The sequence below is a fragment of the Lagopus muta genome, chromosome 4 (assembly GCF_023343835.1).
Source record: "Lagopus muta isolate bLagMut1 chromosome 4, bLagMut1 primary, whole genome shotgun sequence".
Taxonomy (NCBI): Eukaryota; Metazoa; Chordata; class Aves; order Galliformes; family Phasianidae; genus Lagopus; species Lagopus muta.
Window position 1 is genome coordinate 19,997,730 of NC_064436.1, and position 25,010 is coordinate 20,022,739.

General features: G+C 40.2%; 1 long non-coding RNA gene across 3 annotated transcripts in view; it reads right to left on the minus strand.

Moving 5' to 3' along the window:
• LOC125692101 (uncharacterized) overlaps positions 1 to 24,896 on the minus strand; it is a 208,112-nt gene extending 183,216 nt beyond the window's left edge. For all 3 annotated transcript variants that reach the window (XR_007376454.1, XR_007376453.1, XR_007376450.1), the window contains exons 1-2: positions 24,575 to 24,896; positions 23,235 to 23,404 (exon numbers count right to left, since the gene is read on the minus strand). This is a non-coding gene — a long non-coding RNA (uncharacterized LOC125692101). The remainder of the gene's footprint in view (positions 1 to 23,234; positions 23,405 to 24,574) is intronic.
• Positions 24,897 to 25,010: the final 114 nt, after the last annotated feature.

The window sequence follows — 25,010 nt, forward strand, 5'->3', positions numbered from 1 at the left end:
TCTACCTTAAGTATCACTACCTGAGACAATTACTGTCTATATCTTCCTTCATAAATTAAAGAAAATGACTTACACTAGACATTTCTTAATATATGATTCTGCTTTCATTTCTGGGCACTTGATACTGCAGCATTAAAGTGGTTTTTCCTGTTTCATGAAAGTTCCTTTGAGCATTTGCTTAATAAACACACCAAGGTATGTTTCTGCTTTAATCACGTATGGCAGATTAGCTCCCAAGCAAATGAAGAGGGCTTTCTATATATTATAATTGACTTGAGCCCTGAAAAAAGCACTTCATTTCTGTTGACTTGTAAAAGCCAAATTTTGAAATATACTCCTTAAAAATTATACTGTATGTATTACCATAAAGCCATAAGAATTCTGTAGTAGGACCACTGATGACATATTGTATCCCTCAGCCCAAAGAATTATTACAATTAAATTGGAAAAAAAATCATACAAGTAGCCTTTACTAGCTGGTATATTTGTTTCAAGTTTGAACTTGCATGAGCAGCATCTTCCTCAATGTGTTGACTCCAACAGCCAGTAAATGACTACATCTCAGTGCCCATCATTGAACTCTCCCCCCCAAAAGTGACTTTAGTTCATTTTATCATACAAAACTCAACAAACAAGACTCAGTCAGCAGTACAATCTAAGTTAATGTATTGCTGAAATAATTCTATTTACTGTGTATTGATTGCTATAAAATTAAGTGCATGTTCTTCTTACAATAAACTTGCAGTCCACAGAACTTAACCATACAGGCAAATAACATTCTACTCTGTTACTGTGCTTTTTCTTTCCCTTTGCAACCCAAAAAAGCAATCTTACTGACATTGTTTTATTTCTTAATATTATAGTGTCATTGCTGAGACAAGTTGACATCTAAAAATCAATAGTAAAATCATGTTAAAAAAGCCTTAAGGATGCATCAGCGGATTGATTCAGTCTTGCAAGTAGTTTTAAATAACAAGGCTAAATTGATGTCAGTGCACTCCCTCAGGACAGTTATGGTATCCATACAATTGAGGACTTCCAACTCACTAGTGTTAAGAAAACAGAAGCATACTGCAGTATTTCTCTCTGAGGTACTGTCTTCAATTTCATGCATCTCTGGGAACACTTCTCAGAAATTTGATGTTTAAGGAGATGGTATTACATGCAAAGAACACACTGAATTGCTACAAATGCTCATATTATTCACAAATTGTTACCATTTCCCCTCAGAAATTCAACTAAGTAGCATCTGAAATAAATCAATCTGCTATGTACTACTGATGCGTCAGCTCACCAGGACCACAGGACGCTTGGGCTAGGCAAGCTATCTAGTGCTTCAGTCTCAAAATTGTGCCTCCTTGACTTGAGCTAGGATTTAGTAGCTTTTTTCATCTTAGATTGCAGTTCTTAAAGTAATGACATTTGTAATTTTATTTCCATGTTTATATGGTTATAGTTAGCAGAATTTTGCAGTTATCATTACGCTTCATTATGCGATGTTGAGATACTGAAATAGAAGATAACTTGTATTTTCAGCTCCTAACTATGAAAATAGATCGTTGGCCTTTTGCTTCATTGAGTCAAAGCCCAACCAAGAAATAACTTGTCATTCACATTCAGAACCTGACTTCAATTTAAGCTAAGCTACTAATATTGACCAAAAAAAAAAAAAAAAAAAAAAGTAGCTCCTACTTCTAAAATTCCCTTTCAGAAGGGATATTTCTGCAGGAATCTTCTAAAAATGCTACTGGAGAAGCAATTGGAGAGATGAGAGAGAAAATTAAGCTCTTAATCCTAAACCTGACATCTACAAGGATTATACAGCTATATGAGTATACCAATAAAAAAAAGATACCAAGTTTATACTATAGCCAGGACCACACTTTGATTAAGAACTACAGAACAGTTGCCAGTAGCAAAGAAATGGGTAAGGCAAGTTTGGAAATAAGACTAGAAAGGAGATCACTGATAAACAGGACCACATGAGTGCAGTATCACAGAAATAATACCTCCTCAAAATTACAGGAGGAGTTAGTATTTCAGCAGAGTCTGTGCAAGTGCTGGCTTTCTATTTCAAACCCCCTGCCACAGGCAGGCTTGCCAACCACTAGACCAGGCTGCCCAGAGTCACATCCAGCCTGACCTTGCAGGCCTCCAGGGATGGGGCATCCACAACCTCTCAGAGCAACCTGTTCCAGTGCATCACCACTCTCTGTGTGAAAGACATCCTCCTAATATCTAACCTAAATCTCCCCTGTCTTAGTTTAAAACCATTTCCCCTTGTCCTATCAACCCATGTAAAAAGTCGTTCCCTCTCCTGCTTATATGCTCCCTTCAAGTAATGGAAGGTCACAATGAGGTGACCTTCTTCAAGCTAAACAAGCTCAGTTCTCTCAATCTTTCTTTGTAGGAGAGGTGCTCCAGCCCTCTGAACATCTTAGCGGCCCTCCTCTGGACCTGCTCCAAGAGCTCTGCATCCTTCTTGCTCTGGGGACCCCAGGCTTGGACGCAGAACTCCAGATGGGGCCTCACAAGAGCTATGTAGAGAGGAACAATCACCTTCCTCTCTCTGCTGGCCATTACCCTTTCAGTGCAGCCAGAACACAGGCCTTTCAACTGCATGTGCACACTGCTGGCTCATGTCCAGCTTCTCATCCATCAGGACCCCCCAGTTCTTCTCCACAGGGCTGTTCTTAAGGAGTTCTTCCCCCAGTCTGTATAAATACCTGGGATTGCCCTGGCCCAAGAGGAGCATCTTGCACAAGCCCATTTCTCTAGCCTGTCCAGGTCTCTCTGGATGGCTTCCCTTCCCTCCAATGTATCAACTGCACCACTCAGCTTGGTGTCATCTGTGAACTTGCTGAGGGTGCACTCAATGCCACTGTTTATGTGTCACTGATAATAATGTTGAAGAGCACCGGTTTAAGAGTGACTCTTGGGGAATACCAGTTGTGACAAGACTCCACTCAGACATAGAACCATTATTCACAACCCTCTGGTTGTGACCAGCCAACCAGTTCTTAATCCATCAAACAGTCCATCCTTCAAATCCATACCTCTCCAATTTAGAGAGAAGGATGTACTGAGGGATCATGTCAAAGGCTTTGTGAAGTCCACGTAGATAACATCCATCACCCATTCCCTGTCCACCGATGCCTTCACTCCCATCACAGAAGGCCACCAGTTTTATCAGGCACAATCTGCCCTCAGTGAAGCCACGCTGACTGTCTCAAATCACCTCTTTATCTCATATGCGCCTTAAAATGGTAACCAGGAGGATCTGCTCCATAATCATCCCAGGCACAGAGATGAGGCTCACCAGCCTGTAGTTCCCGGGGTCATCCTCTCTCCCTTTCTTGAAAATAGGAGTAACATTTCCCTTTTCCCAGTCTCCAGGGCTTTCACCAGACAGCCATGATTTTTCAGATATGATGGAGAGTAGCTCGGCAATCACATCAGCCATCTCTCTCAGAACCCTGGGATGCATATCAACTGGCCCCATAGACTTCTATACACTCAGTTTCGTGAGGAGGCCTCAGGCTTGTTCCACTTCACACTGGGATGGAACCCACTCCTCTTACCCACACCTACAGCTTCATAGCCCTGGCAGACGTGGGGAGTCTGACCACCAGTAAAGACTGAGGTGAAGGACTTATTGAGCCCCTCAGCTTTTTCCATGTCTGAGGAAGCCAGTTCTCCACCCTCATTTATCAGAAGGAGAATACTCTCCTTCATCTATGTTATCCTGTCTATGTAACTGTAGAACCCCTTCTTGTCATTTTTCATATCCCTTGCCAAGTTCAGTTGACATGTCCCCAAGTGCCATACCTACACACCTAAGTACCTCCAGGGAGCGGCAGTTTGCACATGGCAGCAGTAGCTCTGTTTAGGGTAAGAATGATACTCTGTCTGTGGAATAGTCTTTTTTTTTTAAATTATTTTTGCTTTATAAACAATCTGCTAGAGGTGCCTGGAGGCAGCCTCTTGTGGGGCTGGGGAGCATCCTGGGTGTTGTTGGCCCTCCTCTTTTTTAGGGCACTGGGTACTGCTAGAGGAGCGCTTGCTGTCCCAGCTGGGAGTGGAGTGCCTGCGACTGCAGCCCTGGGCACTGGGCCCTGCTGCCTCCTGCCCTGGTTGCATGAAGGGGTGCTCGTGCTCCTCTGGGCTGGGTACAGAGTGGAGCTTACGATCATCCCCATGGAGGACCCTGCTGAATGTGCCAGGGAGCTTCTGCATGACTGGATCTACAGAGGTGCTGGAAGGTGAGGAGCTGGGGGGTGAGAGTCCTCTGTGAAGAGGCAGCTATGGGGCTGTCTTCCTGCTCCTGGGCAATTCCATCATCCTCAAGACCTCGCAGCCTCTGGGCCTCCTGGCTGCACCGGCTGACAATGGTGTCTATGAGCCAGACAATGAGTGGCATGGCAATGGATCCCACGCTGGGCTCTATGCACTGGAGCATGGCATCCCTATCCGGCCCCAGCTGACATAAGCAACACAGGAAGAGGCTCTCCATCGATCAGACCTGCCACCAGTTGATTCCAGAGATGGAAGAGAGCTTCTGGTGCAGGGAGGGCAGCACACGGTTGAGGATGCTGTGTTGCTCCCTGAACAGCACTTCCCACTCCTGTGGCAAGAGGCCTCCCAGTCTCTCCCTCAGTTCTGGCACTGCACCCCTCCGCTCAGGTGGCAGCAGCAGAGGGGATGGAGCCACAGTGTCAGCAGGGACAGTGCTGGTGCTATCATGAAAGCTGGCAGGTACTGGCATTGCAGGCAGAGAGACAACGCATTCTATGTATTGTTTGTCTCCCCACACAGAAACCTTGATGGTCTTCATAGCAGTCCTGCAGAGTGGGCAGCTGGCTCTCAGCCTTGCCCATCGCTGGATGCAGCCAAAGCAGAACAGATGGTTACATGGGATCGTAGTTGCAATGTCTTGTCGTACCTCGCGGCAGATAGGACACATTCATTCCTCTCTTGCAGCCATGGTCTTCTCGCTGCTGCTGCAGGTGGGGAGAGCAGAGGGTGACAAGCTGCTCTCCTTCACCAGTGCTGCAGCGGTAGTGTCATGCATTGCAAGAGGAAGAGAGGTCACAGTCACTCAGCCATCCCAAGGCACGATGAAGACATGCCCCAGTCGCTCAGCAGGAAGTCCTCCTGGCCCTACACCAGATTCCCACCACTAGAATCCCCATGGCCACCCCAGGGATGTGTCCCTGCACCACTCACCTCTTCTGCTGCAGGCACGTCCTGCTGGGTCCCAGCTGCCTGCACGGGGCAGGGCCAGGGAAACACGAGTGATGCTATGCGGATGGGCACTAAGAGCTGCTGCAAGCAGTCACAGGCACAACCCAGCACAGCACAAAGTCTCGCTTAACCTCCAAGTTTACAGTAATGCTCAGCACAATCCAGGAACAAGCCGGACTGAGTCAGGTTCTGCCAGTGCCTCAACACAAGCAGTGACAGCTGCACACACACACAATCCCTTACCTGCTGGTGTCACAGCTTGGTGATATCATTTGGGTCATCACGTGCACCCGTTAACACAGCACTGCCAGGTGTACCACTAAACCTGGCCTGTCTACCCTGCAGCCCTGGAAAGTCATGAATGCAGCCCCGGACAGTCATGAATGCAGCCCCACAGGATCACAAGCTTTTAACATTATGTGACTTTCAGATTTTTTTTTATGAGCCAATTGTGTGAAGCTCAAGTGTGGACTGCGTAGACAACAACAGGATGCTGTGGAGGGCAGGGCTAAGCCCACCTCATGCATTCACCACACACACAGTCAAATCAAAGCCTGCATGCACTGCACAGTATATGAGGTTGTGCCATTTGGAGAGGAAAATGTAGCGACTGCCAATAATAATATTTCAACCCACCTACACCCATGTGTGCCTGTGAAGACACGCCTTTCTTCTTATTAAGCATACATGTTAGTTTTCTTACTTGTTAAATTTGTGCTTCTGTTATTCTTGTAAATAATGTAATAAATCAACACATTCCCTTTAGAACACAACACCAAAAAAAACTGTAATTGAAAAATATTTCCTTGCCAACACTGATACTTAGTCACTGGCAAAGATCTAACATAAAACTTGTACACTGTTTTGCCTATGGACAGATACAAAAGAACACACCAACATTATTAGCTATGTAGCTGTCTATTGATACATCACAGCCTCTAATAATATCTTTAAACACCATATTCACTGAAACAACCAGTGCAAAGTTCCACCTGAATAAAGTGGCATAATCTGATTGTCAGCAGATCAAAGCTTGGAAACATGAGGGAAGAGCTTAACCCCTAGCTTTCAAACACTTCAGTGCCTTTGCACATTTCTAAGAATCAAGATATATTAGGTAGCCACTCAAACCCAGAAAGCAGAGCTGGTGCTGTTCATGCTTCAGAGAATAATTCAACCTGAAGTTGACAGTGCTTGTTCAACATACTCATAATGTGTTGAGGGGAGCAGAGAAAAACAAATCAGCATACTAGTTTTTCAAAAAATGCTAGACACCCACCTGCTCTTAATAACTTACAGTAATACTAACTGCAATAAGCTGTAACAAATCAGACCATGGCAAGAGGCGTTCATAGCTCTGTTATTACAGACTTGGACCAAAGTTCTTGAGACCCATTCTCATGGTACTCAAGGCAAGGCTACACTAGTGCTAAATATACTGAGAGAATCACCTGTTTTGACCTGCTGGCTATGCTGTGTTAAATGCACCCCAAAATGCAGTTTGCATTCCTGACTGCTAGGGCATGCTGCTGGCTCATGCTGAGCCTGCTGTCAACCAACACTCCCAGCTCCTTTTCTGCTGAGCTGCCCTCCAGCCTTTTGTCTCCCTGCCTGTGCCTCTCTGGTGTTATGCCATCCCAGGAGCAGAACACAGTATCTTTGCTGAATTTCATGACAGTGTTCTGTTTTGCATAGACTCCTCTGCAAGGCTTCTTGCCAGGGAGTCAACAGCACCTCTCAGATTAGTATCGTCAACAAACTTGTTGAGGATGCATTTCACTCCCTGAGGATGCTCAGGCAGCACACCCCTAAGTGAGGGTTATTGGCTTAAACTTAGAGCCATACTCACTGAAGTATATTGTTTTTGATAGCTTGAAGTAATGTGGAGTAAGATTGCTTCTTAATTCAAGGTAAATTATGCTAGTAACAGAGTATTGCATTAGATATAGACCAGAGCATTTAGCACTTCACAAATCTGAACTCCAGCTTTCATCCATCTTCCTCCCCTAAAATATACATACATGCAGATCTCACAGCCACAAAGCCTTCCCTACAAGCCTTGAAGAGTTACCCACCTGCCACTCCTCCATCAGGCATTCTGAATCACTAACCATTGCCCTTTAAACTACACCTTTTTTTTTAATTGTTGCCCATCAAGAAATATTCAGTGTTCCTCTGCCCTTTAGAAATTACACACTGCACGGCCCTGTAAAGAGCATTGAAATACCTCTCATATTCAGAGAGAGCAGCCAGGAGGAAAAGAGAAGTTTATGCTTTGTTTCACTGAAGAGCCACCATGATCTGCCACCATTGAACACTCACTCATGTTGTTTAGGCTGAATTTGGGCTATGAAAATATCTAGCACTACAAACAAACGGTACAGACAACAAGGAAACAACAAAATGAACATAATATTAAGATTTTGGGGTTAAAACCCAAGAGGTTTAAACAATCAGAAGCTTGAAAATCAATACAAGAAGTAATCAAGAAGGTTAGGACCTGAACGTTTGCGTTAGCAAATCTCAGGAAAAAAATTAAAAAGAATCTGCTTCCTGCAGTCAGCATTCTAATGAATCCAGTGTGCTGGTCAAGTGCATCAGGATCTGCAGCACCAAAAGGTACACACTCAAGGTTTACATACATGCCTGACTGCGTGAACTTACATTGAGTGAACAAGAGGAGACAACTCCAAGTCAGTGTTTGTTTCTTCAGTACAAATGCTGATTTCTAATAACCATGAGGGAATTATCGCTGCCAGTGTAGCCAGTTTTGTAAACCTTTGTGAAGGCATTTTGATATAAATAAAGATTAAATATTCTCAAAGTATTTGGTTGGCTTACCAGATTTATTCAGGGGCTCTGTTCTTATTTCATTCTTTCACCTAACAACTTTTCTGCATTTTTTAAAATACATTCTACCATAAGCAGAACAGACAAATAGAGTATGCTTTAGGATAAAAATGTGAAATAACTGGCTACAAATTGATTTTTCAATCTCAGGAAAATCTTCTTCCTCGCCCCTCGTCCTTTATCAGCCTCAGCTCCTGTGCACAGAGACTATAACCAATATGGATCGGTAAGAACAGAAAGTAATCAGATCATTCTAACTCAAAACTCAAACCAGTTTTGTTAAAAGGAAGATGTTGACTAACCAGAGGATAATTGTGGACCAAAGAAAGGAAGACTGGGACGGTATCATAAATGCTCACATTAAAATGATACAAGTAAATCCCATCCAGCCACTCAGACCTCTAAATTTTAAGGAAGAAAAAGATCTTCTTTCAAAATACTCCTCACAGAAAGAAAAGAGCTCCATTTCTTTTAACACTGAACTGCTTCCTTTATGTTCTTGGACACATTGAATATCTGTACAGAAAAACCTAGGATCCTTAATATTGGATTAAGGAATTACATGCAGTGGGATTTGCAGCCTTTTTCATTTTCTCACTCCTATCACACCAGTATTTACTGAGTTGAAGTGAGCTGGAGGCAAGTTCAATTTCCATCTCTGCTCAGGGGAGTGATTAAATTCAGTTGATGCTGAGAAAGTCAGTGCAATGAATATGGCAAGTCTTGGCTGCCAAACCTATGAGGAAGGATTAGGACCAAACACACAGCTACCAAAAGAAAATAACTGCAAAGAAAGCCTAGTTAAAGAAATAAAAAAAATAGAAGGAAATGGAAAATAAATATTAGAAAATAAAATGAAAAATTAGAAAATATTGGAAAATAAATGGAAAATAATTATTAAATATTAAATAAAGATACTATAAGCAGGAAAAAACCACATTGAACTCAATTATATATTTCAATACTATAGAATATTCTGAGAGTAAAATTTTAGATTCAGAGTAATCCTTTTGGTTTGTGTGGGCCACACTGAGTGAAGAGGAATTGTCTTGTCAACTATCTATGATAGTTGCTCCAAAAGTAATGCCTCCTATGTGTCTCCATGGAAACTACAACTGATATACAGAGCACAATAACACTGCTTAATAGAGCAAATTCTCAGTTATAAAACACTCTGTTTCAACAGTCACCACTAGTAGCTCTGCATTTTTGCCAGCAATGAACAGGAGCCTGCATGCTGCACTCACAACAATCTGTACCAGTGGAGGTGATCCACTGCTGCTGTCACCACTGCCTGCACAACAGGCCCAGAATTATCAAAAAGAGCTCTTCTATTAAACAGAGATTTTGAAAACACTTCTTTTTCTATGATTTCAAGTTAGTGGGAAAAAATAAAAATGAATAATCTTCTAATTAAGCTGAATTACTCATTACAACAATGTCAAATACAATCATATAAATATCAACAGAAAAATTCATCTCAAATTGCACAGGATCATTTATTTAAAATCAGTTCTGTTTGATAAATAAGCACTCACAGAAAGCATGTGGATTAATCCCTGTTTAAAGAATGTTTCCATACACAATTAATTTACCATTAGCTCTGAGCATCTGGGAACCTTGGAGCTGATATGTAAATGCCTTGACTTTAGCAAGATCTGTTGGATACTCCATCCTCCCAGGTGTGTTTGTTCTGCCAGCTCCTTTGAAAATATACAGTGAAAGCCACCCTGTATTACCACCATCCTATATGCCTTGAACACTTGATGTCTGGGGATCTGCCCATTTCATGTGCCAATTGGCTCACTCCAAGTTTGGGACTTTTTGCCTAAAGATCACAGCGAAAATCATAACAGTGGCCACCAGTAGTTTATATTCCCAACAGAAACAGGGATTAATGGCTTGTAGCAGAAAACTGTACATGAGGATACCAAGGAAACTGGCAAACTTCAGACAACAGCTGTTCTTCATGGGCAGCAGCACACTGTTGCAGGAAATCAGCACCGCTCTTAATCTGATATCTACATACACTTCTCTGTAGGGGTGAAATCATTCCCACAAATACTTTTTACCAGTAAAACTGTGCTATTGATTGGCTTACCTCCTGAAGCAGTGTTTATGAATCGCAGTTTGATTTTTTTATTTTTTAGTTTTTCATTTAAACAAATCTGCACAGAAGGAAAAAAAAAAGAAAAAAAACCTAAACAGAACAAAACATACAGTTTCCCCTTCCATATGGCCAATGACAACACTGGCATCTTAACACAAAGATCTGAGATTCTCTGAATATTGTGGCACTTCTTTTTTCTCCATTAATGCCTCTGTTGAGCTAACCTGTGTACAGTCCCCATGTCCCTACATAGCACTGCCACATCACTGCCTCAGTACACCCAAGTAGCTTTGCATTAGTACAGCTGTGCAAGTAACTGCTTAAATACCAAACAAAATAGTTCCACTGATCCAAAATAGTTCCCAGTGCTGGAAGTCAGTGATCAAATTTTATGATCTCTTGTATTTCATTCTTACTTTGGGAGATGCCTGTCACCAGGGGAGGTTGCTATTAAATCCTCAGCAGGAAAACTAACAATCCAGAATTTGATGACCAAAAGACACTTCTATCACCAGGGAAACTCCCACGTGAGATCTCTATTCTTTCTTGCCTTGTAAGAGGTAACGAGATGGAATTGTACTCCTCTACAGATGGCCTGAATACCTGCTAAAAGACCAATCACTGGAACCAGTGCGACTGCATTGAGTGCTGTACTCTCTTGTAATCTTTGATCCAGTTCATTATCATGCAGCTAGTTTTCAGGAAAAAAAAATAATTTCAGAAGTTCAGAGTATCAGTTAATGGATATTTTTTTTTTTGCCCACAATGAGTAAAACTGTACTTCACATTAGGCTACAGTACCTCTCAAAAGTTAGACTTGAAGGTAGGTGAAACACGCTGACACGCACAGTGGAAAAATCTCTTCTACGAAGGAAGTTTGTTAGAGTGCTTATGCACTTTCTAAACCACACCAAACTGTTCCTAACATAGAGAACAAGTGTGCTGCAAGAACACTCCACATGCTCACAAAGATGCCAGTCACAACAGCAACTTGAAGAAGTTCCAGCACACTATAAGATACAGGTTGGTGATGCCATTTGCTTGGATACTGGCATCCAAAAATAAAACCTGTAATCACAAGTGCTGCAATAACCCCATGACAGAAGTGAAAGAGCTCCTTCATTTTGCACACAAGGCCACCTGATAAACACTTAACAAAAAAAAAGTTAGCTCCCTGATAGATACAGCATTCCTAGCTGCTTTCTGTATGAAGTTCAGAAGTACATGTTTGCAGAAATGTTACTACTTCCCCTGCAGTTCAACTAGCTCTCTCCCCAAAACTGATTTTCATCTCTCTCCATTCTGCCTCTCATTTGTCTCTTAGCAAAAGGCATGTAGATTACACATCATAATTGTGCAAGTCATTTAAAGAAATCGTATCTGCTCTTTCTAGGAGGTTGATTGAACACCTGGCCTCTGATAAGGCTCCTACAGCATCAACATTTGTGATATTCAACCAGCTAATAAGCAAATGCTCCTACTGATGCACATTATTTACAAGTGGATGAAGCACAGAGCTTGTAACTTCCATTTAGTTTTTGATTTGTTTTCAAAATACAGAACTCATTCACTCACAGGTGAATCACCACACATCTTTAAATCTAGAATTAGCGTGGATCTTCTATAGAGCTCAGTCACTTTTAGGAGACTCAAGTCTTTCATATAAATAGAGCAGATGCCCTCGATACAGCTCTTTCACATCCAGAAAATGCGCAGTGCTCAATGTTGGGTAAATACGCAGACAGTGAATGCAGCGAAGTCCAGAATGGACAGTGTGGGCAAATATTCTAATTCACCACAAATCCAGATTTAAAACAACTCACACACACACACAAAAAAACCCCACCACTAAAATAAAGGCTGCTATACGATACATGACAGGCAAACTGTCTCTCTTGTAACTAATTACTGTGTACTTATTGTTGAGTGTATTAAATAAGAACGGAATACTGCAGACCTGCAGTCCTTCAGTGTGATTTGTTTACTATGCATTTGCTAAAGTATTTTTCATTCTATCCCCCAAAGATAGCAGCAGAAAAATCTATTAAGAAAGAATTTTAAAAGCCCTTCTTACAGATGAAGATGAAAAATTTCCATCAGCTCAAGTATTTGATAAACAGAAGCTAATGAACAATTATTTAACATCATCACAAGTGTCAGAGATCTAAAGTAAAAGTGCTTCATTAATATGTGTGCCCTGATTCATCTCCCAGACCGATGAATCACAAATAGCAGATTCCCTTCATTGCCAAACTAGTGATTGAATTACATTCCAAGCTCTGTTAAAAATATAGCAATGACATGATATCTCCCACTGTTAATTCAGATCAATTAATTGTTAAACACAATTAAATGAGTCAGGAGGGAGGCTTTTAACTGATGTTTACATTAGGATTTAATAAAATAATGGAGATAAGCAGATGCAGAGCTTATAGAAGCTGGAGGACGGTTTGAACAGTGATGTTTATATATCTCAGGTGAGACATAAAATAACTGTAAGAAAACTAATGTTTCCCTCTCATTCTCTACTTTCATGTACTTACTGATTTAATAGATTCCATCACATGTGATTTATATTATTCAGGTACTGGATCTTTTGCTATTAATTACAACAGATCCGTTACGTTCTCCCACCATTGAGCAATAACTACTCCTAAATCCTATCACTTGACTTTACTGCTGTTTACAGAAATAAATATGTTACTAGAAGAAACTCACTATTTGGAATGTGCACACCTGCACACCACCTAGCCAGAGAAATCAGTTCTACACATTTTTTCTCCTCTACAGATTGCCTTTTCTTTAAATCCCAGAGCCAGAAGAAATCTATCCAGCTGAAACTGAAAAGAGTATAAATCAGAAATAGTCAGGATAGCTCTGTTCTTTCTCTCTGTTAAACACACCACGATTTTGTCTTTAAATGCCTTTAAACCTTTCTGGGCTGCATCTCAGAAGCTTATGAAGAAAATCTTTGCATTCTCTCTTGCAGTTATAGCTTAGCCAGGAAGCTCTGATTCAGAAAACTTGGTTTAGGAACACATCTGCAATTCCAGCCTCTTTCAAGAACAGAACATCTGCAAGTGAAATGAATTTTACCTTTAACTGCTGAATTTTAGATGCAGCATTTTGTTTCTTCTGGCACACTATCAACCAAATCTGTTTGCCTTCCTTGACAGTTAATGAACTTGTGTGACAGCAAGTGGTCCCACAGTCTGCTGACACTTCTTAAACTTAAATGCTTATCTCAAAATTCTTTTTTGTCACTTTCAAAATTAGAATATACAGTGAAAATTAGTAGGGAAGAAGACAGCACGACAGCATCAAGAAGTACTGAAAGCTCCAGACATGTAACTGGAGATTTTCAAGCAGCAAAAGCCTGCAGAGTTTTACAGATTGCAATAGAACTGGTTTGATTAAAAAAAAAAGCTGAATATAGCCTCATAAATGCAATTGTATCCATTTAGAAAGTAGCACGAATATTTTACTTCTTCTCATCTGTGTAAAAAAATTAAAAATAAAAATAAAAAGCCTTTACAGTTGCAAATGAGGTTCAGTTAAAAGCAATACTTTCAAATGACGACACATTAAGGAATATTTTTTCTGTTGTTAAAATGTGTTTTTCTCCTTGTCCCATAATTCTGGCAGCAATGACTAGAATGAAAACTGGTCAGGTATCAGAATGACTTTTCTGTTAACCCTAGAAATAAACATTAAAAGTATCAAACCACAGCAAAAGCTCATTTGTGACATTACTGCACTTGTTGCATCTGTGTGGAACAGGGGAAAGACCTCGCCACGAACTGAGGAAGGAAGTGCTAGGAAGTGCAGTGATAATCTTTCATTCCTTTCCTTGCCTCCCTCCCCAGGTGAACGTGCTCATCTCATTCAGAGTTCACAGACACTAAGGTAAGAGCTCTCAAAGTCACTGAAGGATGATGTCCACCATCAGGAGGAAGAAATAGAAAGGAAGACAGGTGTGAGGTAAATTAAGTTACAGCGTATGCTTACAGGGGAAAAAAAAACACCATGGTATCAGCTGCATATGCAAGACAAACCCACACCTACAGAAATAGCTCAGCAAAAAAAGCAATAAAAAATGCACTATAAATGGAAAAGGTAAGGCTTAGAGAAGAAATTTCTGGAAGAGATTCAGAATTTTGGAAACTATATGGTTCCCAGAAGTAACAAAGATCTACATATCTTGCATATTTGCAAGGCTTCCTATTACTGTCTTCTAATTTACTGTCTGAAATCCTACAAAAATTTAAATATCAAGAGTCTGGAAACTCATCAAGGAAGACTTCTCTATAAAAACCTTTCCCCACATACAAGTTTTTATTTTTCTTAATAGAATTTCAGAATTAGGTTGATGAAGAGAAAGACAACGTCAACTTTTCCATGTTCAACTGTAACCAAATTTTGTGAGAGCTATCTCACAACAATCCAGTAGATATATTACTGGCTTTAATTATTCATGTTTAACATTCTGGTCAATAAATTATTGAATAAATAGGAAGAGCGAAAAGTTGATGAAGAATGCATGGGAAGAACTGTTGAATTAATGATTCTACAAAGGGTTTATACACCATTTCTATAAAGCCCAAACAGTTGATCGAAGGAAGTTGTGAATCAGAGCTATTCTAAGATCTCAGGCTGAAAAAGTGGCTCTATTCCAGCAAGTATGGCATCCACAGGCACAGCAATGATCCACACTGCACAATATTACAGCATCCATGGAAAGAAGAATGCTCTCAAGATGTATTTAAAGTCTCAGGGAAGCAAAATCAAAGTTAAGTGGTACCTTAACCTGTTAATTTGCTCAGAACTCCACAGCCATAATATTCTTTTGAATACCAATAGTATGAACTAAGTAAAATAATCAAGGTTTTGATCTTTGTTTCAAGGCAGCAGTTAATTCAGCAACGAACAGTATTTATTAAACCTCTACCTAAAACAGTAATTATTGTGAGCAGTCAGAGAGAGTGGAAAGGCAATACAGGCAAGTGTACTGAGCCTGCTGAAATTTCTCCTGTTCCAATTTATTTTCAGTCTGTAAATACACTACTTAGAAAGTAAGAAGTATGGGCCCTTTTTCTTCTAAGAAATGAAGTATGATTCTTACTGCTTCACAATTACAATCAAGGCAAAAAATGAGCAGTTTCGGGTTTTTTCATGTCACTTAATACGTCCTTCTGTAGAATATAATCAATGGAAAATACGTAATGTAGATTCATGAAAGACAGGAATTCAAGCCATAACCGTCTCAGTAAGATAGAGGGCATTTCAGTAATGAACTCCACAACAGAATTTGGCCCTCTGAAGAAAATGACGGTCACTTGAGGAAGAAAAATAATGTCTGCTTAACTGGCAGCAGAATGTTGTCATTAATCAGCATCCTGATCCAGTTCCATCCCCTTTATGAAGAAACAGGGAATGCACTTAAAGGCAGTTCAGGCCTTCTCCTGCCCAAGCTCTACCTAGGCTAGTACAAAAAGTATACACTCCCACAGCAGCTGTTCTTTAGAAAATAAGTCCTACATATTTATCTGGAGAGCAAAGGAAAAAGGGTAAGATGTTTTCTACTTCAGGAGAAGATACATAAATTGGGAATGTGAAAAAGAAAATCATGATCTCTTTCAGTTCTGAGAAAGGTGACAAAAGCCTGAAGAGATGCACAATTTATGGCACACCATGACAGAATTTCTGTGTCATTCAGTTGATAATCCCTTGCTCAGTGCGTGGATTGTCATATCTTTTTAACTCCCAAACATTTCATTCTTCCCATGTATATTCACTATAACCCTCAGATAGCATCCTTAACCTCACTCCAGACAGCTAAAAGTACAATGTTCTAGTACATAACTTTTATATACGTTGGAGTGCCTTTTAAATTGCTCTTAGTGCTTCCTAGAAGGACAATTTTTGTTTCATATTTTGAAAAAGAAATTTAAATAAACACACGATTTAATATGGATGCTTTTAACACCCTAACAATGACAGCTATAGAACCAGTTTTCAACAGCAATATAAAAAAGAGAAGCAAATTTCAAGTGCAGGCAAGCAAGATGCTCTTTACAATGACTGTATAAATATTTTGCAGGAAATGCAGATTAACAGAATCCATTCTATTATCCAAATTCCTGGTATATTTTCTATGGAAAACTTATTTGTATGCAAATAAGACAGAAACCAATGTACCAGAAATCTAGTGATATTAGCAACATTACTAATCTATAATACAGCAAAACAAACATCAGAGATTTCATACGTACTCCTTTTGCCTTCTCCTAAATTGTCCTTTGATTGCTGCTGCAAATTCTTGCCTTATTTTTATCATGCTTTTCATAGATAGGAAAAAAAAAATACATGAAGACTAAGTAAGGTGCAAATAAATGGAAACAATATCCAAATTAATAAAAAGGGGAAAAAAATAACTAAAGAAAATAGTTTTCAAGTGAACGTGCTTAATGCTGGAATAAGACAGTTCAGAGGCGATTCTACATCTCTTGAAAAAGTTAAACTGGACAGTTATTTGCAACAATGCAGACTGAGCACCAACAAAATAATATTTGAACTTCAAAATGTTACTTTCAAAGAAAACAACTGATCCAACAGCAGTTCATTAACTAATAATGATATGGTCAGATTTCTCCTGCCTTGAAAACGTCACAAAATGAGCTTCAGAGATTTGCATCCTTGTTACACCTTGAATTATATTTGAAATACAGATCACAATTGCATTATGAACTCGGTAGACACAAATTAAAAGCACTCTCAGAGCTTCTTGCTATTCTTAAGCAGGACAATTATTACACATCGCACAGTCAGAACAGCAAACTTCAGGGCAATTTGCTCAGATATTGAAAAATCCTGGACTCAAAAGTTATATTTTTGAAACAAAATCAGCATATTTTTTGAAACAGTTTGAGTTATGTGAGTTTGATTGAAAGCTTACAAAATCGGTGCTAATGAATTCACAACAATACTACTAAAAATATGGATTTTTTAGTAGAATTTCATATTAATTATTGAGCCTAACATTGTAAGCTCCTCCTGCAAAACATTTAGGTGTGAATACACATGTACACATGAGCAATCTTAGTGAAATACTGAAACTTCTTCTGTAAATCCTTATGGTCCTCAAAACCTAGTCATTTCTGGAGTCCAGAATGAGAACAATGCCATCTGTACTTCTTTATCAGTGATGTTGACAGTGGGATCAGCAAGCTTGATGATCACACTTAGCTGAGTGGTGCAGTTGACACAATAGAAGGAAGGACCTGGAGTGCTGGTTGTTGAGAAATTCAATGTGAGCTGATAAACAAGACAGAGACTGACTTTTTACATGATCTGATAGCAACTGAATAAGGAGGAATGGTTGTAAACTAGAAGAGGGGAGGTTTAGGTTAGATGTTAGGAGAAACTCCTTCACTATGAGGCTGGTGAGGTGCTGGCACTGCTGCCCAGAGCTGCGGGTGCCCCATCCCTGGGGGTGCCCAAAGTTGGATGGGCCCTGGGCAGCCTGAGCTGGTGGGGTGGCACCCAGCCCACAGCAGGGGTTGGGGCTGAGTGGTCTGTAATGTCCCCTCCAGCCCAAGCCATTCTGTGGATACGATATGATTCTATGAAGGCTTTTGATATTAGAATGTTTATTTTCTAAGTGCTTGATAAATAGCACAGTATATGTTCATGTAGTCCTTTTTCTAGTCACTCAGAAGGAAAAAAACGTCAGGCCTGGTTCTTAATTCTTTTTGTATTCCGTGTAGTTTTCTAAAATACCATTGAAACATTATATCCTGTGTTACACCCCTGCTGCAGACTACAGAGTTTACAACAGTAGGGGAAAAAATTATCAAATCCATTCTCTCCATGATGAGAAGGGCTTCAACACACACAGCTGGAGAAAAGCAAAATAGGAACTGAATGAAACATATAATCCCCTCAAAGCAATTGCACTTATTCTCACATTAAGCTGAACAAAACCATTATATACAATCATTATAAATTGAATGCAGAATCTAATATTAAAAAATGTTTGCTTTTATCAATTTGCAGAAACGTAGCAAAGATTACAGATCTGCACAGTGAACTACGCTAATAAAATGTTGCTCCATGTTTACAATTTTAACTGTCTCTTAATCTAACATTAACAGAAACAAAATACCAAAGATTTCCAACATTGAATAAAACCATCCTTCCTTCCCCCAACCATCAGCACTCCAGGAGAACATAAGGAGCACAGGAAGGAGAAAGATAGCAAGTGATTCTTCAAACTTGGGAAAAGGCAGAGCAGAGGTATCTCCAACAGCCCTCTTTGTCACTGTTTCAGCAATACAGCCATCGGGATCCGTGTGGCTCAGCACAACCAGTTTGGTCATCTTCAACATGAACCACAGGTTCAGCTGATGAGAACAGCTCAGAAACACACGATTATGCAGTTAGACTTAAAGGCGAGACATCATTCCAGCCACTTGGATTTCTTCACGTAACAGCGAACAAAAGCATAGGAGCAGAAGCTGAACACGACCACTTGAGCTTTGCAACACGGCTGTAACATTCTAGCAAGGCTCACCGTTGCCTTTCATTTCACCCTAGCAATTACCACACCACACAACCTGTGAGTTCTACAGCTGCTTGACCTCATAGACTTGTAGGAAAAAGACAAGCTCTGAGCACCAGGACAAAGTACACAGGCTGACAAAATGGAGTTAAAAGATGCAAAGTGCCAACACCCCATTTGCCAGAAAATTCTGTTTTCCTTCATAACAGCAAAAAACAGGCGCTGAAAGATAAGAAACAACTTTTCAACACCAAAGGAAAATCTAATAAAGTATAGAAACAGAACCTAGAAAACACTAATCGTGTTTTTACAGTGGTGTCCACTGCAAAATGCAGTTTTTAGTTGATCACACAGATCCCAAAAAACAGACAAATGCCACTATCTTCAGCAACAGAAATCAAAGACATTATAACCCATCACGTGACAAGCTATCAACATCAATGCCCTGCATTTTTCATAACAGAAACCCACACTAGGTTGCTATAACATAACTTGAACAAGAGCTTTGCTTACAATATAGGTTTAGCACTCCAATTACCTGATGATAAAAGATTTTCTCCCATCTTGAAATTTCATTGGCCTATACCAATCTTCTTGTCACAGCAGTTAAGTTACATGCACCTATTGGGCATTTTTCTGTAACTCACAGTGATCTTCTGAACTCAGAGGATGCAAAATACAGAATTCATACTTCTGCAGGTGCTTGGCCTTAACCACAGCAATACTCCAAGTCAGGAATCAAATCAGTTTGTTTCTCAGTGTATAACCTGGCTTATGTGGACAAGTGCTGATGAAGCGACAGAGGACCTATTCTTACTTTTGCTGAAGCCAGTAGTAAAACTCCCACTGACTTCAGTAGGAACAAAAACCAGCATTGGATCTCTGAAACTTATTATTATTCCCTGCAAAGCACCACATGCATTTCCCATCAGCCCCCTGCAGAACAATGATGGTCTCTCAGCTTCCTAATAATATCACCTCATAGAAAAGCATCTCTGACTACTGGCAATAATTTAACTTCTATGACCACCTGAGGAATACTGTTTGACTTCAGAATGTAACCTGAAGCAGATAAAAGAACCGGGCCCTATGGAAGAAGAACCAGTGCCAGACCAACAGTAATGACTCTATGATAACCCCATAACTGACAACAACAAAGGCAATGCCACGTTTTAAGGAGGTTTTGACAAACGTCTATTCCTCTCTGCACAACGTACATCTAAAATTTGCAGAATAATGTTTGCTTCTGTACATAGAAGCACTTACTTAGATATTTAACAGAGAATTACAATTACTTCTAATCAGTATTGATTTCATAAATATGAATTCAACACATTGTTATTCAACACATGACAAACAAAAAGCTAGAGTTTATCTTCACAGCTTCAGGGACACTTCAGTCCTAATTATGATTTGCTCCCTGAACATTTACTAATTGGGCCTGCTTGAAGGAGCTGACAGGCAGCACACCTAGCAGCTTCTTACTCAAGTAAGTTCTGCACAGAATGCATTAGCAACCAACTCCTAGGTCCAGGGTAGAACTCAGTTAAACTTGCCTTGCTCACTACATAGCAACTACCTCGGTAGTTACAGGTGCTACTTAGCAATCTGAAGCTGAAAGTATTCTTCTGGGAAAAAGACACACATGTGGGACCTGTAGCGAGGCTTTCCAATTTAAAGAATGCTTACTTAGAAATTAACACAGCTTAGAAGGATTCTCAAGTGAAATGGGAAGTTCTGTTCCAATTCCCTTGCCAGTGCAAGCATGTCCAAAATTCAACAATGATACTGCATAGAAATGCTGCAAATATTATTCAGTTCTATGTCTGATATTTTATATCATCTCTCGATCTGTGTCTGGAAATCAGCAGCCAACAAGATTTCAGTTTTAAAAAAAACATTCAGAACTACTTTACCTACTCTTCAGCTAATTAACATGCTATGACTGTGTTCATCAGAGTGAGATTATGTAGTAAAACAGCATATATTCCCTTGCTACTTCTCTGTATCAAACAGACTGTGACAGCACACTGATGCACTTGCTGTGCTGATTCTGCAGTCCATTTTATGGCCTACACAATGTCAAAAGCAAAGAGCAGCATCGTGGCAAAGTACAGGTGCTCCTATTTCTTTCCTAGCTGAAGGAGATTGAAAAGACTAAGCAGACTTGCCCTCTCTTGAGCAGCTGCTTCACAGAACATCACATGTGTAAAGACAACTTAATTGTACACATTTTATAGAAGTGAATTCCTAAATAAGAAATCAAGATTTTCTTCCAAATAAGAACTAAGGGTACCAAATAGGAACTAATTGAGAAGCAGTTCGCAAGTGCTGTAGCGCCCTCTGCGGTTGATGTGCACGTTCTGCAGCTACCTGCAAAATGATCAACTGAGACACATTCCTTGAAACGAGCAGGAGGTCGACAGTAAAATCTCTGCATGTTGAAACTCACAAAAAGTAGCATTTCTATGATGTTATTTTACTTCTTTGAATCGCAGCAAAGTCATGCATTGATTTTTTAATTCTTCTCAAGGCACTGCCTGTTAAAGGATGCGGAAACATTTTGCTGCCACTGTTCAGAATAAGTCACATTCCTCAGTGGTATTTCTGGCATTTACTTTCTTGGAAAGTCACAGAAAGTTGCAGTGCCTCCACTGATAATCTTTTTTTTATGGTTATTTCTAATATGTATCCAAAATAAACTGCATTTATAAAAAACTGTCTTAACTCATTCATCAGTGGCAGGGATGTACAGTATATTGTACAGTTCAGACATCTGCAGTATGTCTTCATTCCTTGAACTAAGGAGCCAAGAACTGGACACATATTCCAGATGCAGCCTCACCAGGGTAGAGCACTCTCTTTTTAATGCCCCCCAAGATACCATCGGCCTTTCTGGCCAACAGGGCACACTTCTGGCTCACCTGGCTCACCTGCTCTGGATGACCTGCTGTCCGCCAAGACACCCAGGTCCTTCTCTTAAGAGCTCCTCTCCAGCAGGTTAAGCCCCTAACCTGTACTGACATGTGGTTATTGCTCTCCAGGTATAAGACTCTGGATTTGTCTGTCCTACTATATATAATTATATTACAGATGATTTTGTATTTGCAACAAAAGCCAAATTTTAAGACTGATTAATGAATGGCCTTTCCCAATATACTTCAGTACAAGATGTCTGGAATTAAAATTATTTTCTTACTCACATTTACAAATAAACTTTTATACCTGTGAGATCCTCTTTGGAAAGAAACAAACTTCATGTTATAAAACTGCTGTTTGTTTTTCTGGTAATCTGAGTCTTCTGGATATGGCTCTCATGAGCCGTAGGCTTTGAATATGCAACTCTGTTGGGCCTTCCAAGAAGGAAAAGTGGCTTTAATATGTCTGGTGTTAGTACAGCTGTAATATAGTTTTCATCTGTACAGATATACATGAAACTCAGCTAGATTGCTATTATATAGAATATCTTCAGATTAATGAATGTGTATAATGTCCTCATTTTTATACTGGGAAGAATTCTGTGCAACAAATGCATCGTTCCAAGGGCCCACATCCAGCCACAGCCACAGGTGGATAAAAGGTGTATTTCTTAAACCTCACTAGATAGGTAAAAGACAAACCACAAATGTGAAATATCCTCTGTGTTGTGGACACAGATATAGGGATAATTCTGTGACATTCTTCTAAGACTGTTTTCCAATTTTTAATCAAATATTTCTAAAATATGTCATATATGTTTCTTGTGGAGTACACAAACAAATGCACATCTATTTGTACATCTATGCTTACCTGTTCTACACGCAGTCTTAGAAATCCCATTTAAATTTGATTTCTTTAAATAATTCTAAAGAACACAGTCCTGACTACCAGCATGAATTATAATAAAGCCAAGTACAGAAAAATATTTCAAAATAAAGGTTATGACTTAGTATGATTTTAAAAGGCAGAAAGTGTCCTTGTATACCTATATAAATCCACTGCATTATAAATCTCTTCTAACATTACACAACCATATGACCGTTAGTCATGATCTAACGTGAATGCCATTGTATCAAAAACTTCACAGGCTGAGATACCAGTTATTACATTTGCCAGTAGAAGGAGCCAATTTTATTCCATTAACATAAATGAAAACAAAAACTAAATTCTGTTTTTTAACAGGAGTATTCTCAGTCTTTTTTTCTTCTTCTTTCTTTTTTACATTTATTAAGTCAGAAAAGGTATTTTAAAATATTTTTCAATTATAACTGTACTGCCTAATTTGAAGGTCTCTAGAATACTTTCTCAGTGACTCACACTTACAAAAGTTTAGGAATAAATGTTGAAAGCAAGGCTCCTCACACATTTCTTATCTTTTTGTCAATAATTAATTCCTTCAATTATTCAATTAATATAGAAAGTAAACAGCTGTCCTAATGAATTTTGGTAGACTGCACACATGAAATATGAACTTAAATTAAAGCACCTTACCTTGTGACATTTAAAGTCGTTACACTTGTAACAGGTCTGCTTTTTGGTCCATGAGGAGGATGGAGAATTTTCTTCTTTACTGGATGGGACAGCCACAGTTTTCTTAATTATATAATGGTCAGCAGAATGGCTTAGATAAGGACCAAATGTGTCTCCTTTCATGCTCTCAACTGAAAGGAAAAACAAAAGTGCCAATCTACAATATATTTGATTTCATTAAAATATTTTTCATGAGAAAGTATATAAAAGCACTGAATAGCAGACTACTAAATAAAATACTGTTGCTTAAACTTGCATTTGAAACTTTAAGGAAAACGTTAAGTAATTAATGAACTCATGGCTTAATATCTTTTTTTAAGTCTGGATTTTGAGGAACAGATCTTAAAAATATGACAGAAAAAGTAACTAAATAACTCACTACAGTGACCTATTCTATGCTCAAAAAAAAGTAGAATTGCTGTGTCACAATGAGTTCACCAGTACTCCTCCACATCCAGTGCAGGTGTGGACTTTGTTATGTACAGCAGGGCTAGGACATTGTTACCAATATGCTTGATTGTACTGAATACATCACTGGCTCTTTCTGTAACATTACACCCCCTAGTACCATAACAGTGGTCAATTTTCACTAAAAAGCAAGCCTCCTTCATCTCGGGGATTACTTCCACCAATGATTTTAGTCACTTTCAGTTAACAGTACAGGACGCTGAGTGGACAAATTTGGGATAAAATGCAGAAATGGAATTGAAGAACTACTTTACGATAAGGGTGATGGAGCACTGGATCAGGCTGCCCAGAGGGGCTGTGGAGTCTCGTTCTCTGGAGATATTCAAGACCCATCCGATGCCTACCTGTGCAACACACCTATCGCAGGGAGCCTGCCTTAGCAGGGGGCTGCACTCAGTGACTTCCCTATGTCCCTTCTAACCCCTATGACTGTCATTCTGTGAATTTAAAAAGCCCTCCAACCACAACCCAAGACCTGCTCATAGTGCATATTTGCCATTTCTTCTTGATTCCGGCGCAAACTGTTTATAGCAGATGTTTGTTTTTCCTCAACATCACCCTGACTGAAGCTCGACAGAAGGCAGGGCAATGCCTGGGCGAGAAGCCCAAGGAACGAAGGGATGTGAACAGGGCGGATAGCCTGGGCCAAAAGCAGCAGACGTGCGGTCAGAATTAGCTGGGCACAGAGATGCCTCGGAGAGGGAGCCAGCACAGCTGACACTGAAAAAACTGCTTCGTCGGTTAGGAAAGCTGCTTACCAACGTCATGAAATATACCAACTGCTGGAAAAAATCGAGGATACGTAGGTGGTGTTAAACAAACAGCTGAAGTACCTGAGCAGAGCTGGAAGGAGGGCGAGGAGGTCAGACGAGTCCCTTTGTAAATAACTGTGTGGGCACAGGAGGGTCCGAGAGATGGGCTCGGCAGCAACTCGTGCAGCAGAAAGCACGAGATGAATAACGCCGCGCCGGAGCTGCACCTGCACCGGAGCACCACAGCCACCAGGCAGCACTGGAAGCACGTGCAATAGCAGAGCGCTTTATACAGACTCCGTGCTGAAACGTGGTGGCAGCACTGGGCGCACTTTGCTTACGCTGGACGTGCAGAACGGACTGCAATCAAATTTTAATTCAATAAGGCTTTAAGCCCTCTTTGCCCCATGGCGCGCAAGCCCGCTACCACAGCCTCGTGCCTCGCGCCCTCGGGAAAAGGCGGGCTCGGCGCGCGGCTCCTGACGCCCCCAGGCGCGCAGCAGCCCACCTCCGCCCC